The sequence below is a fragment of the Coregonus lavaretus genome (assembly GCF_964263955.1).
Source record: "Coregonus lavaretus genome assembly, chromosome: 4".
In the NCBI taxonomy this organism is placed as follows: domain Eukaryota; kingdom Metazoa; phylum Chordata; class Actinopteri; order Salmoniformes; family Salmonidae; genus Coregonus; species Coregonus lavaretus.
In genome coordinates, this window is record NC_139991.1 from 12,498,403 (window position 1) to 12,512,459 (window position 14,057).

The window sequence follows — 14,057 nt, forward strand, 5'->3', positions numbered from 1 at the left end:
CTCCATTACCAGATAACCATCAGTTTTATTTGTTTGTGTGGAGTAACAGTACTCTGGTCATTTATTGAGTCTTTGGCTCTTAAAGGGAAATCTAATTTATGTTACAATGACACGCTGTCGGTATTTTTTGTTTTGACTGCTTTAGGTCAGGTGATAATTACAGTGTTATATTACATTAGATTAGAGGAAAAACAAGATACTGAAAGAAACTATGTGATTAATATAATATCACTGCATACTGGTGGTCTGCAGTCATTGTCTTTTGGCATAAAAAATGTAGACTGGTCTTAGTCTAAAAACGATATGCTCAGTTTGAGAATTTCTGATAAGATAAACCAACAGGAATCAAAGCTGCGGATGCGGCCCTTGTGGGTGAAATCAATTGAGAGGTACACAATTAGCCTAATACACAATTCAATGCCTTGTTTTCCTATTTTACCTGACATAAGGCCATTCTCCCACAATTAATGCACAGTCACACCACCACTACCAGGTCTGGAGGTCTGGAACCGAACTATAACTACATAATGAACCATCTGGTCTCTGATGTTGGACTACAACATTGCACACAAACACAGACAACACACCGCAAGGGCCTGCACACTGTCTCCAATCACACATATACACGCAAGTACATGTACACACACTCTCTTACACTCCCTGACACGCACACACACATGCGCGCGCACACACACACAGGCCTGTTGATGTGCGTGAAACACGTAGGTGGATCTCTGCAGTGCGTCTTTATGAGCTTTGAACTGTCATTAGTGTGTTTTGAAGGCTCCTTTCAGGGTCTTTGATTGGACGCTGCCCGCCCATTGCGTGCCAGGAAGTGTGTCTGATATGGAGTCTGTATGCTCCGCAGACTTCCTGGTACTGACGCATGCCCATGGTGTAATGTCAAACCCTACCTTGTCTTAATGGCTCCTCAGCCTCAATCTAAACCCTGACCCCAGATCATCCACAGAGCCCCACCACGTCAGCCTTTCAACCCCATAACCATGCCCATTCTGAAGGCCCGACGTGGCACACACACACCGACCGACTGAGGCCTGCTGGGCCGAGGGGGTCAGCCAGCGCCTCACGTCAGCCCTAAAGAAACAGGAAAGAGAGAGAGTGGCTCATGTTATTCAGAATAGCAACCAAAGTTAATTAAATTTAGGCTGTCTCTGTTCCTGAAGTCTCCTTCTGAGGAAATGCTGACAGGTTCCAGAGCCCTGGTCCAGTCCGACCAGACTGCAGAGAGACACCGCAGAGGACTTGGGAGTTCTGGGACACACAGGAGTCACAATAGACCCTTCTCCTCAGGAAAGTACACCAGACATCAGCATGTGTGTTCAGCTGTGAGCATGCTAGTCAGAAATTCTCATGCACACCGTATGGTCCAAATCTGTGCACGCTTGTTAGAGATGCTCATGCACATGAAAGCATCCTGCACGGTGCATTCTTTTTGGGGCGCAGTCATATAGCTAATTTTGTCTATGATCTATAATTGTGTATCCTGTGTTTCTCATAACCATTCCACTCCCATAGGTTCAGTCATACTGTGTTTTTCAGAGCAGGCCTTTCTCCTCCTCTGTCCCTATGATTTATGTGGAGCATATGTGTTTTATCTGTGATACAGTGTGATGTAGGCTCTCTTTTTCAATCATCCTCTCCCAGTCCCTCTTTTTCTCTCTCACTTGCTATTTTTCACCTTCTGTATGCCAAGATGTTCCCTGGAGAAAGCAGTAGTTCTTGATCGCATGAATATTGTTACTTCCTATCTTAGGCAGAGACAGTGCAAGAGTGTAAAATGTTTAATGGTCTCTCATCCTAGTTAAAAACTAATGGTCAATCCTTTTTATTTTGCTGCATATCTATCCAGTGAGCTGACATCTGCTACAGAGCTCATGGACTGATACCATCAACAGGAATGAGGATACATCCAAACATGTTTCTCGTTTCACTCGTTTGGATGAAATGTCAATTTCTGTTATCTGCAAATTGTTTTGTTTTTCCAAAATGGATAGATTTCACCCGAGGTAACAGTGGAAGTCTAAAACCCTCCATAAAGCTAGAACACAAACACCGGCCTGAAGCGGAGGCTCTTTGGCTCCAAGTTTGGGTTTAGATTTCCATCTGAATTGATTAAAATCTGAATTTCAAGTAAACATGACAGAGTCCATCTGCTTTAATGTAAAAATGAGAGAGTTCTGATGACAACAGCAGAATGTTTTAAAGAAATGCACAGCTAGGTATTTCAGGTCAACTCATCACTGTCTTCTCTCTTCTCCTCCTGTTGTGATCTGGTTGAGACCCTCTTTGTGTGGCCCAGGGGGGTTCATTGGCAGAGCACACAGAAATATCACAGAGTGCTTTGATGCTGATTTCAAATGAGACCTAAAGTGAAGCACACACAACGTGTAGTCCAACATTGAGCATAGTAGGTCACAGACTTCCATTCTACTATGTGACCCCTCCATGTGTGTCGAGGCTTGGATCTGAGATGGGAGAGCAGTGCAGTTGGATCACAGTGGGTGAGCTCAGATTTAGTAGGAGACAGAGTCACACCCCTGGATGGAGTCAATCACCCCCAGGGGAAAGTATGAGATCCAGCACAGAGTGTGAGATCCAACCCCGCCTCTCAGCTCGTAGGACAGGAGGAAACGAGAGGAGGAGAGAACCAAAGATCCAGTACTCATAGGGACCCCTTTAATTTCTGCTCTGCAAGATCTAATAATTGCTGATCCCTATTTTCTGCCTAGTTTGTTCTACTGGTAGTATACAAGTAGTAGTAATAGGAGCATCATTTTATGTTGTGTATGATCTCTTCAAGGGACACATGTTTGAAAGGCCATCTGAAAAGAACACTGTCTCATAAAGAAGAATGGTAGGAGACAAGGGAGTGTGCTACACACCTCTTTTCTATCTTCAGGGAATGAAGAGGGTTGAGGGATTTCATGCACAGTGACTGAACAGTACCAGAACCAGAAGTGCTCTAGTCTAGAACATATGGTGATGGTTTAAATAGGAGATAGAGTTATGGCCTAAAACATGACACAGACTAGAATGGATTGGTGGGGAGGTGCATCATGGGATGGCTTTGTATTTGTTGCCCAACTGTAACACAGACACACACATGTGCACGCACACACAAAAACTGGTTAAATTGGGAATAACCCTAACCCTAACCTCAACCACAACCCTAACCCTAGCTTCATGTCCACATCCCGGTTCAACCCTAACCCTATCCTCAACCACAATCCTAACCCTAGTTTCATGTCCACATCCCGGTTCAACCCTAACCCTAGCCCCAACTACAACCCTAACGCTAGTTTCATGTCCACATCCCGGTTCAACCCTAACCCTAGCCACAACCACAATCCTAACCCTAGTTTCATGTCCACATCCCGGTTCAACCCTAACCCTAGCCCCAACCACAACCCTAACGCTAGTTTCATGTCCACATCCCGGTTCAACCCTAACCATAACGCTAGTTTCATGTCCACACCCCGGTTCAACCCTAGCCCCAACCTTGGTTTATGATACTTTCTTTATTAGTTTTAGTTGTAATTTTTACCCCCTTTTTCTCCCCAATTTCGTGATTACGATCTTGTCTCATCGCTGCAACTCCCAAACGGTTTCGGGAGAGGCGAAGGTCGAGTCATGCGTCCTCCGAAACATGACCCACCAAGCCGCGCTTCTTAACACCCGCTGCTTAACCCGGAAGCCAGCTGCACCAATGTGTCAGAGGAAACACTGTTCAACTGATGACCGAAGTCAACCTGCGGGCGCCCGGCCTGCCACAAGCAGTCGCTAGAGCGCGATGAGCCAAGTAAAGCCCCCCCCCGGCCAAACCCTCCTCTAACCCGGACGACGCTGGGCTAATTGTGCGCCGCCCTATGGGACTTCCGGTCACGGCCGGTTGTGACACAGCCTGGGATCAAACCCCAGGCTGTAGTGAAGCCGCAACACTGCGATGCAGTGCCTTAGACTCTTCTTTTTATTCTCCTTTTCTCTTTGACCCAGGGTGCAGGAGCCCTGCTCCAGGTAGCTCCAGCTCAATTTAACCTCTGCCGCTACAGTACATACTGTACATGCATGCACATTTGCGCTCACAGTATTGCGCTAGCATACACAAACATTTCAGACCAAAACAACATCTTTATAAAAGGCAGCATGTAGCCTAGCAGTTAGAGCATTGGGCCAGTAACCGAAAGGTTGCTGCTTCGAATACCTGAGCTGACAAGGTGAAAAATCTGTCGATGTGCCCTTGTGCAAGGCACTTAACCCTAATTTGCTCCAGGTGCGCCGTACTACTATGGCTGACCCTGTAAAACAACAAATTTGTGTATCTGGTGTATGTGACAATAAAACATCATTACTTTATTTTATCAGAATAGTCACAAAACCCTGCTTTCTGTGTATGTTTTACATTTCCATCCTTAAAATGCTAATAGACAAATGTTAAAATATGACAAGAAAATGATTATGTAGTATGATTTTTTCAGTAGCTATTTTGGGTATATGAGTTGTAGTATATTAAATGTTTTCCCCTGGAAGTGTAACTGGACCTGGAGAGGGATTAATAATGAGTGACAGATGAGATTCAAAGCCAGTCTCTGAGCCGGTCACATGACTGTGAACCTCAGTCAGGTTCCTGCCCCTGGGCAGGCATCCCAGGAGTTCCCATGATGCCCTCTGGGCCTGGCTCAGTTTGATGGCAGCGCCAGGCCTGCTCTTGTTTCACCCTGCCAGATAAGATCGGCGCGTGTGGATTCCTCAGCTCGCTGACCAACGCAGGTTACCGTTGACCCCTTGGAGCAGCTGAAATAATGCCCCAGGTTTGGGGGTTCAAGAGCCAAACTCAGTCACGCAACACTAGAACAGGAAGCCAGGGTCAAAGTTTGGCATTTCCTCTCCTGTTGGTATGATTTAACTGATTTTACAGTCCTCTAAACTTCTTTGCTTACAGCAATGCTGTAATTCTACATTCGAAAAAGAGTCTCTCCTAAGTGTAGAGAGAATCAATCCAGGCCATCTCGCTCCTCTCTCTCTCTCTCCCTCTCTTGATAAGTGTTGTAATGTATCTGTGCAGGGCCTGCTTGGGCCTCACAAGCAGAGGAGTCTGCTTTGTGTCGGCTGAGAGAGAGAGGGGGAGAGAGCGAGAGAGAGAGAGAATATGGGCCCCACCAATTCTGGGTCTCTACTAGAGACTAGAGACTCTCTAGTCAAGAGTACACTAGGGCCCTCAGCTACTCAGCCTGGAGAGGCCTGCTGAGGAACAATGGGGGAGAAGAGAAGAGGATTAGAGGGGCATCTCACAGAGCTCTTCTCATCTTTTCATTTCTCTCTTAATTAACTTGCTACTCCCTGTTGTCTGGGGAATATCTGGTTCTTTACTGAGAGGAGGATTTGTGTGCGTGTGAACAACACATTAAAAAACTAGGGATACCAACTCTGACACTCAGCATCAGAGAGCATTCGCATTAGGAACATGTTGAAAAGCTGTGTGCTAATTTCACCCGCAAAGAGCATGTGCTGTGGTTCAGAAAGGGCCTCAGTTATCCATGTGCCTCATAATGAAACACTCTTCCTTTAATGTCACCCATATCTCTTTTACTTTAGGGAGGGCATTCTCTGAGTGTCTCTTGGGTGCCTCACTGGGTGCTGTGTTCATATCAGATATTACATTAAACTAATTATGTAATTCCCATTCACATCTTCACAACTTTCACAACTTTACCCCAAGAGTAGTGGTTGAACTACAGTATACAAGGCATGGTGAATAGAAGTTCAACATCTTATATCAACATATTTTAATCAAATGGTAAATAAATCAGCTGTGGCAGCAGAGGTTATTGTAGTCAGCTAGGGGACTCTGTGGGGTCTCCTTTAGGGTGATGCTGAGGGACCTGCAATGCTGGGGAGAGAAAGTCAGCTAACCCTACAAGCCAATGGGAAGCAGACATACCCCCAAACTATAGAGACGGACACACCCTGCTTGTAGGAAGATATAGGACAGATCTCATACAAGGCAGCTGGTGAACAGAACAGACCCCCCCAACCCGCTGCCTCCCATTCCCCCCATCAAATGTGGTCCTCTGTAGCTCAGCTTGTAGAGCACGGCGCTTGTAACGCCAAGGTAGTGGGTTCGATCCCCGGGACCACCCATACACAAAAAATGTATGCACGCATGACTGTAAGTCGCTTTGGATAAAAGCGTCTGCTAAATGGCATATTATTTTATTTATTATTAATAGAGGAGGAGTTTAGGCCTCCACTCTCACATCACTCCTGGGGAAAGGAATATTTATCTTTTTGATTTCAATCTTGGCACCAAATGCTGCTCCTAGCTTCCCCCATATGGGCAGGCATCCCTGGATCCTCATAAAGACAGACACACAGGGCGAGGGGGAGACACAGTGATAAAGAGAGTGAAAGAGAGAGTTAGCTAGAGGGAGGGTCTGTGTGGAGGCCGACCACAGGCCCCTGTCCCAGCCTGCACATGGATGGATGTGTACCCTGATGGATGTCTGTGGTAATTACGAGCTGGGATTATCCTGCCCACCCCCCGGCTGGACGCCATATCATCCCTGAGCGGTGCACGTGGCAGACAGACCAGGGGACCACAGGCTCACTGAGCATCAGTCTGCTGCCTGGCTAGTAGTAAACACACTCCTATGAACTCACCATGTTATGACTGGCCAGTGGCTTCAGCTGGCCACTCTCTGTGGGATAAGAGACTCTTATAGCCTCTTTAAAAACATCCAAACTACCAGAGCCTTTGCTGGTTTGGTCTTGTAACTTCTGCAATCCAGGACATGATTGATTTGGATTTTAAATCTAAAGCTAGGGAATACATCATCTTGAGCTCTGATCCTAAAAACTGATTAAAGCATGGAATCGTAAGCAATCCTGAACCAGCCCCCAACCAAAACCTCACTGTATTTGCATGATGGTGCATAAAATGGGCCTTATATAATAATGATAACGGTGGGTAGTTACGACCGTGGACTTTGTTTGTAATCTCTCTCTGCGGCACATATGGCCCATTAATTATTAATGTAGCTTGACTAATTTAAGGGAGACTCTTGGTGGAGTAGCGCGCAATTGGCCCAGAATCGTCCAGGGTAGGGGAGGGAATGGCCGGCAGGGATGTAGCTCAGTTGATAGAGCATGGCGTTTGCAACGCCAGGGTTGTGGGTTCTATTCCCACAGGGGGTATGAAAAAAATAATGTATGCACTAAATGTAAGTCGCTCTGGATAAGAGCGTCTGCTAAATTACTAAAATGTAAATGTGAGTACACACATCCAAATGACTTGAGGAGTTGAAGATCCTGCCTTTACCTCTGAAGAGAGAAAGGGAGAGGGGGGGAGAGAGAGGGGGGGAAGAGTGTGAGAGAGAGTTTGGTTTAAACAGTGTTTTAAATGAGCTACAGCCTCCTGTGGGTTTGGAGATAAAGAGAGGGAAAGGGAATATAACTAATTATAAAATGATTCTAATCAAAGCTGCAAATTAATTAATATCATAGGAGGTACAAATAGAGACAACTGAGGATGACATAAATCAAATCAAATTGTATTCGTCACATGCGGCGAATACAACGGGTGTAGACTTTACCGTGAAATGCTTACTTACAAGCCCTTACCAACGGTGCAGAGTAAAATAAATAATTGTAACCCAGGAGGAAAACAATACACAAGAATTAAGCTATATACAGGGAGTACCAGTACCAGTACCATATCACTGTGCAGGGGTACCAGGTATTTGAAGTAGATATGTACATAAAGGCAGAGTAAAGGTACTAGGCATCAGGATAGATAATAATACTAGTCAAATAAAGGACAGAGTGGGAGCAGCATTTGATGAGTGTGAAAGTGTTTCAGTGTATGTGTGTGTGCGCGTGTGTGCGTGTATGTGTGTGTGTGGCGTCAGTATGCATGTGTATGTAGTGTATGTGAATGGGTTTGTGTGAGAGTGTCACTGTAGTGTGTGTGAGTGAGTCTATATATAGTGTATATATAGTCTTGTGAGTGTGCATAGAGTCAGTGCAAGATAGGGTCAGTGCAGATAGTCCGGGTAACCATTTAATTAACTATTTAGCAGTCATGGCTATTTAGCAGTCTTATGACTTGGGGGAAGAAGCTGTCTCGGAGCCTGTTGGTCAGAGAGCCGATGCTTCGGTACCATTTGCCGGATGGTAGCAGATGAACAGTCTATGGCTTGGGTGGCTGAAGTCTTAGGCAATTGTTCTGGCCTTCCTCTGACACCGCCTAATATAGTGTACTGGACCGTCCACACCACCCTCTGTAGCGCTTTGCGGTCGAGGGGGGTGCATTTGCCATACCAAGCGGTGATGCAGCCAGTCAAGATGCTCTCGATGGTGCAGCTGTAGAACTATGAGTGGAACCAGAGAGATTCATACGAGATGTAGGAAAGCGAAAATAATATGGAGAGCTGATATTGGAGAGAACCTGGAAAAATGAAGGTGGAGAGTAAAGGAGAGGTGAGGAGAGATACAGAGACATATTGTGAAAGGGAGAAGAGAAGAGAGGAGTAACCGGTGGGGCATCTGTTGAATTCCTGCACCCGTCTAGGCTGCACTGAGAGTGGAGCTGGGCTGAAGTGTTTGTGGGGCCCCTGTGGTTTTTCATCCAATAAATCCTCTGCACGTATTTAATCCAGTCAGAATGTGCAGCAGGAGAGGAGCGCTGAAGGATGTACGGCCATTACTCAGCGGCCCACATCAGAGAGTGGAGCTGGGGATCCATAAACCTCCACCTCCCCTGCCCCTGTCCCCGGCAGCCCAGGAGAGGGCCAGACGCTGGGGATCACTGTTGAGGTGTGAAGAGGTCTGGTGCTCTGGAGGCCTGATAAGCTCCTTGTACTCACAGGTCCTTCACCAAATGATCCAAAGTGTTAGACATCCTAAATTTGACTCTTCAGACAACCCTTCTCTGGCCATCTGATTCATCAACTAGGACTATGAGAGAAAGTAAGGCAAGAAAAAAAGTAGATAAGGGAATAGGTCAGATGTAGGCTTAATGATTTCCAATACAGTGTTTCCAAATACATCAGCACATGAGTAGAGTAACATTTGCTGTTACTGTGTACATTTAGTTGATCAGAGTGCATCATGTTCTCTGTAGCCTGTATTGGTATTCCTTTTCGGTTTCCCTTCATTTATTATTAAAAGTGAAAAGATTTGACAGAGGGCAATGCAAGTGCATCATAATATCCTCTAATGTGAAGAAGATGCTGTAAAGTGCATGTTGTTCTCTTCTTATAAACAAGTTCAACTCTGTGTCTATCCTCTCTTCTCTTTCCCTCCTCTTGCGTCTCTCACAAACTGTGCACTTTCGCTTCTCTCCTCCCAATCTGTGATATTAGCGCCATCTTCTGTCTATAGGAGCTATCAACAGGCGAATCTCCAATAGGTCAGTTCGTGTCTGACTTCAGACAAACACACTGGTCTAGTACACTGTCTTTACCTCATTTTCCATGAGGCTCATCCATTGACTCTGTGTTCCACCCCTGTCCTGAATGGCTGCTGGTTAGTGATGGAGTCATGATGTAACAGACGTGACCTCTTAAATAAGCGCTGCTCTGTGTCTCAACAGGGTTCAGTTTCTCTCAGGCTCAGCCCTCTCCGGCTCCGGGAAAGACCTGCGATTGGAACCAGACGCCCTTCATGTCGTTTATTAGAGGTTTACATTCTGTTTATACTCTGGATGCTATGATGAAAACAGCAGTCTCTCGTGGCTTTCCATCTGAGACTTGATGAACTCCAGCGACAGAGGGTTTTATTTGGGGCAGACGTGTGTCAGGCCTGTGCACTTGTTCAATGGCCTGACTGAAGACAGGTGTCTCCAAGCGCTTTCAACAGGAGGGTAACACAGGGGTTCTGTGTTGCGGATTCATGGCCATATCCATTCACAACCGAGGGACTGGGTGGGTGTTGCCCTCTTAGGAGACAGCAAACTCTATGAGGGATAGGCAATAGGCAGTCGTTATGCTGAGTAACCATTTTGTATGCTAGAATGTATAATCAGACATGAGTTGCTCTGATGTGTATACCAGGCCATGTAACCCCCTGGTGCATGCATACATACAGAGCCATCATCATATCTAGGGAGAGAGACAGAATTCTGGAACTGTTCATTTTATGGATGGAGCCAGTTCAGTACTCATTCTATTTTCATTCCTTCTTTCACTTCTTTCCTCCCTCTTTGCACACACAGAGGACATCATCCCTCTCTCATGTGGTCGTGATCCTTTCGCAAGCCAAACACTAACCATTTGTTTGTCTGTTAGCGCCGTTTCTCCAACTCCCTCAATTACGACAGACTTAAACATTTTCAGAGACCTCACATGCAAAACCGAAAACATGGCAGCCATGGATGCAATTATCTCTCTCAGCAGTGTTCCAGGAGAGACATAGAGAGAGAGAGAGAGAGAGAGAGAGAGAGAGAGAGAGAGAGAGCAAGGGCTGTGGTCGTTCACTCACTGGCTCAGAGAAAGACGAAGGATTACTAGAACTGGAGCCTGAGGAGGGGATGTCAGATGGGGGCGGGGCTCTTTAGGAGCTGTCAGTGACACAGGGGTAAGGCCCTCAGATGGAGACGCTCCCATGACAGGCACAAGCATGGGAAAGGTAATGGGGAATGATTTGAGCTTCAACTTAATTCCACATAAAAGCCTTTTTAACCACAAGACAGACTCGATTCTCTTTTCAGATGTATTCTCTTTTTTTACGCCCATCCACAGCAGCCTCCATAAATAGCCTATCAAAGCACAGCTCAACAGTTGCGCAAGCGTTCAGTGTCAGGGGACAATATTCAGATCATCAATTCAGCTCTTATGGAAGGTTCTCAAGCATCTCTCAGGGCCCAGATGTGTTGGTAATGCCAGTTTGAAATTAACAGTCTCCTTAATCAAATTACAGTACATTTTCCCCTCAATATCAGGGGTGTAATTAGTTTTTCCCCATAAATTATTTGCTTTGGTCAATAAGGGGAGCAGATCTCACACAGACTCTCATATCTCAGGCCATCCATCTTAAAGATGAGACAGTAAGAAGATCTGTGCCAAACCAGACTAAATTGAAGAATAACAAACACATAAATTAACAAAAGACAGGAGACATACAGATGTTCCAAACCCCAGCGATGGGGAAGAGACAATAGCTACTTGTGTGTGGCGGCATGGTCTTCAGAACTACTTTACATTTGGGTATGTAATTGGTCACTGTTCATGTTTTGTCCAAGGCATAGATCACTGCAGCACCCCGACCTGGACAGACAGGTGTCTCAGCAGCATTGCTGTGTATCAAACCCTGATCCAAGATACAGAGAGGGAGATAGAAAGAGACTGAGGGGAGAGATACTTAATGGCATCACAAACCACCCACTATTTCTGGCATAGGCACATCGAGAGCTGTTTAACAACATGTGGGCTGCATTATTTGAACAGAAAATGATGGAAAACTGGTTGAATAAGAGTTTAATAACATGCAAAGAAAATCAAAACGATCTATGAAAATATAGTTAAGCATTTGTTACTCTCTATTGGAAATCAAGGGCTGTCAATTTACAGTAAATCACCTCAATGTAATTTATTTAGAATGCTTAATGCATTTCTGTATAGCCAGAGTGGGAAAACTCATGGAATGGAATTAAAATGGGTAAATCTGGAATTAGATCACGGTCCCAGGGCTCAATTCCCAATTAGCCTGCCTGTCGTTTCTGACCTGAGCAGTAGTACATAATTGTCTCAACCTGCTGTCATAATCGCTATGGTGCCAGAGCAGCCATCATAGCGATTATGACAGCAGGTTGAGACAATTATGTACTACTGCTCAGGTCAGAAACGGCTAGTGTGGCTGTTCCATGAGGTAGGCAGACGTGGCTTCTGGGGTGGCTGATGATATTTGACAGCCTGAACCTCTCATCATATGTAAGAGGGTTTTAAGACTACAGAAGCACACATGAAAGACTGCTGTCATCATCATGGAAACTTTTCAAAGGCATACAGTATGTAGGATGTGTGTGTGTGTGTGTGTGTGTGTGCTTGCAGATGTAGCCTATCATGTGGGTGAAGTGTATATGGGAATGAGTGCCTGTGAGGCTATCTATGAACATCTGTGTGCCTGTGTATTTGTGATTGTATGTGTGTGGTGGATTAGTTGCATGAGTGTGTATCACCATTGATGCTGTACTAGAAAGTACTTTGGTCATAAACATCACACTGCTTCTGACTGCAGGCACTGCCATTGTGCCACCCTTTACATTTAAAGAGTAATGCGGAATCAGTTTCAGACAGCAGAGAAATTCCTAATGGCCCTGGACTTTGTGGTCATTTGGGATGTATGTTGAATTGAGACAGGAGTGCTTGATTATACTGTTATGCCCTCTAGTAGTAAAAATTGGACATTTTCTGCAGTACCACTGGCAGCACTTCTACCATAGAGTTTTCATCTTTGCTTATTCGGACAGCCCAGTAAATCACTGGGACAGAGCTCCCTACCACCCAGGACCTCTATATCAGGTGAAAACAGGATTTTAGACATTTTTGCACATTTATTAAAAATTAAAAAATGAAATACCTTATTTACATAAGTATTCAGACCCTTTGCTATGAGACTCGAAATTATGCTCAGGTGAATCCTGTTTCCATTGATCATCCTGGAGATGTTTCTACAACTTGATTGGAGTCCACCTGTGGTAAATTCAATTGATTGGATATGATTTGGAAAGGACACACCTGTCTATATAAGGTCCCATAGTTGACAGTGCATGTCAGAGAAAAAACCAAGCCATGAGGTTGAAGGAATTGTCTGTAGAGCTCCGAGACAGGATTGTGTCGAGGCACAGATCTGGGGAAGGGTACCAAAAACGTTCTGCAGCATTGAAGGTCCCCAAGAACGCAGTGGCCTCCATCATTCTTAAATGGAAGAAGTTTGGAACTGCCAAGACTCTTCCTAGAGCTGGCCGCCCGGCCAAACTGAGCAATCGGGGGAGAAGGGCCTTGGTCAGGGAGGTGACCAAGAACCCGATGGTCACTCTGACAGAGCTCCAGAGTTCCTATGTGGAGATGGGAGAACCTTCCAGAAGGACAACCATCTCTGCAGCACTCCACCAATCAGGCCTTTATGGTAGAGTGGCCAGACGGAAGCCACTCCTCAGTAAAAGGCACGACCGCCTGCTTGGAGTTTGCCAAAAGGCACCTAAAGACTCTCGGACCATGAGAAACAAGATTCTCTGGTCTGATGAAACCAAGATTGAACTCTTTGGCCTGAATGCCAAGCGTCACATCTGGAGGAAACCTGGCACCATCCCTGCGGTGAAGCATGGTGGTGGCAGCATCATGCTGTGGGGATGTTTTTCAGCGGCAGGGACTGGGAGACTAGTCAGGATCGAGGGAAAGATGAACAGAGCAAAGTACAGAGAGATCCTTGACGAAAAACCTGCTCCAGAGTGCTCAGGACCTCAGACTGGGGCAAAGTTTCACCTACCAACAGGACAACGACCATAAGCACACAGCCAAGACAACACAGGAGTGGCTTCGGGAAAAGTCTCTGAATATCCTTGAGTGGCCCAGCCAGAGCCCGGACTCGAACCCGATCGAACATCTCTGGAGAGACCTGAAAATAGCTGCGCAGCGACGTTCCCCATCCAACCTGACAGAGCTTGAGAGGATCTGCAGAGAAGAATGGGAGAAACTCCCCAAATACAGGTGTGCCAAGCTTGTAGTGTCATAACTAAGAAGACTCAAGGCTGTAATCGCTGCCAAAGGTGCTTCAACAAAGTACTGAGTAAAGGGTCTGAATACTTATGCAAATGTAATTTCCCTTTTTTTTTTTTATACATTTGCAAAAATGTATAAAAACCTGTTTTTGCTTTGTCATTATGGGGTATTGTGTGTAGATTGATGAGGGGGAAAAAACAATTTAATCAATTTTAGTATAAGGCTGTCACTTAACAAAATGTGGAAAAAGTCAAGGGTTCTGAAAACTTTCCGAATGCACTGTAGCTCCATTCTTATGTAGTTATTCCTCTTGTGTTACCA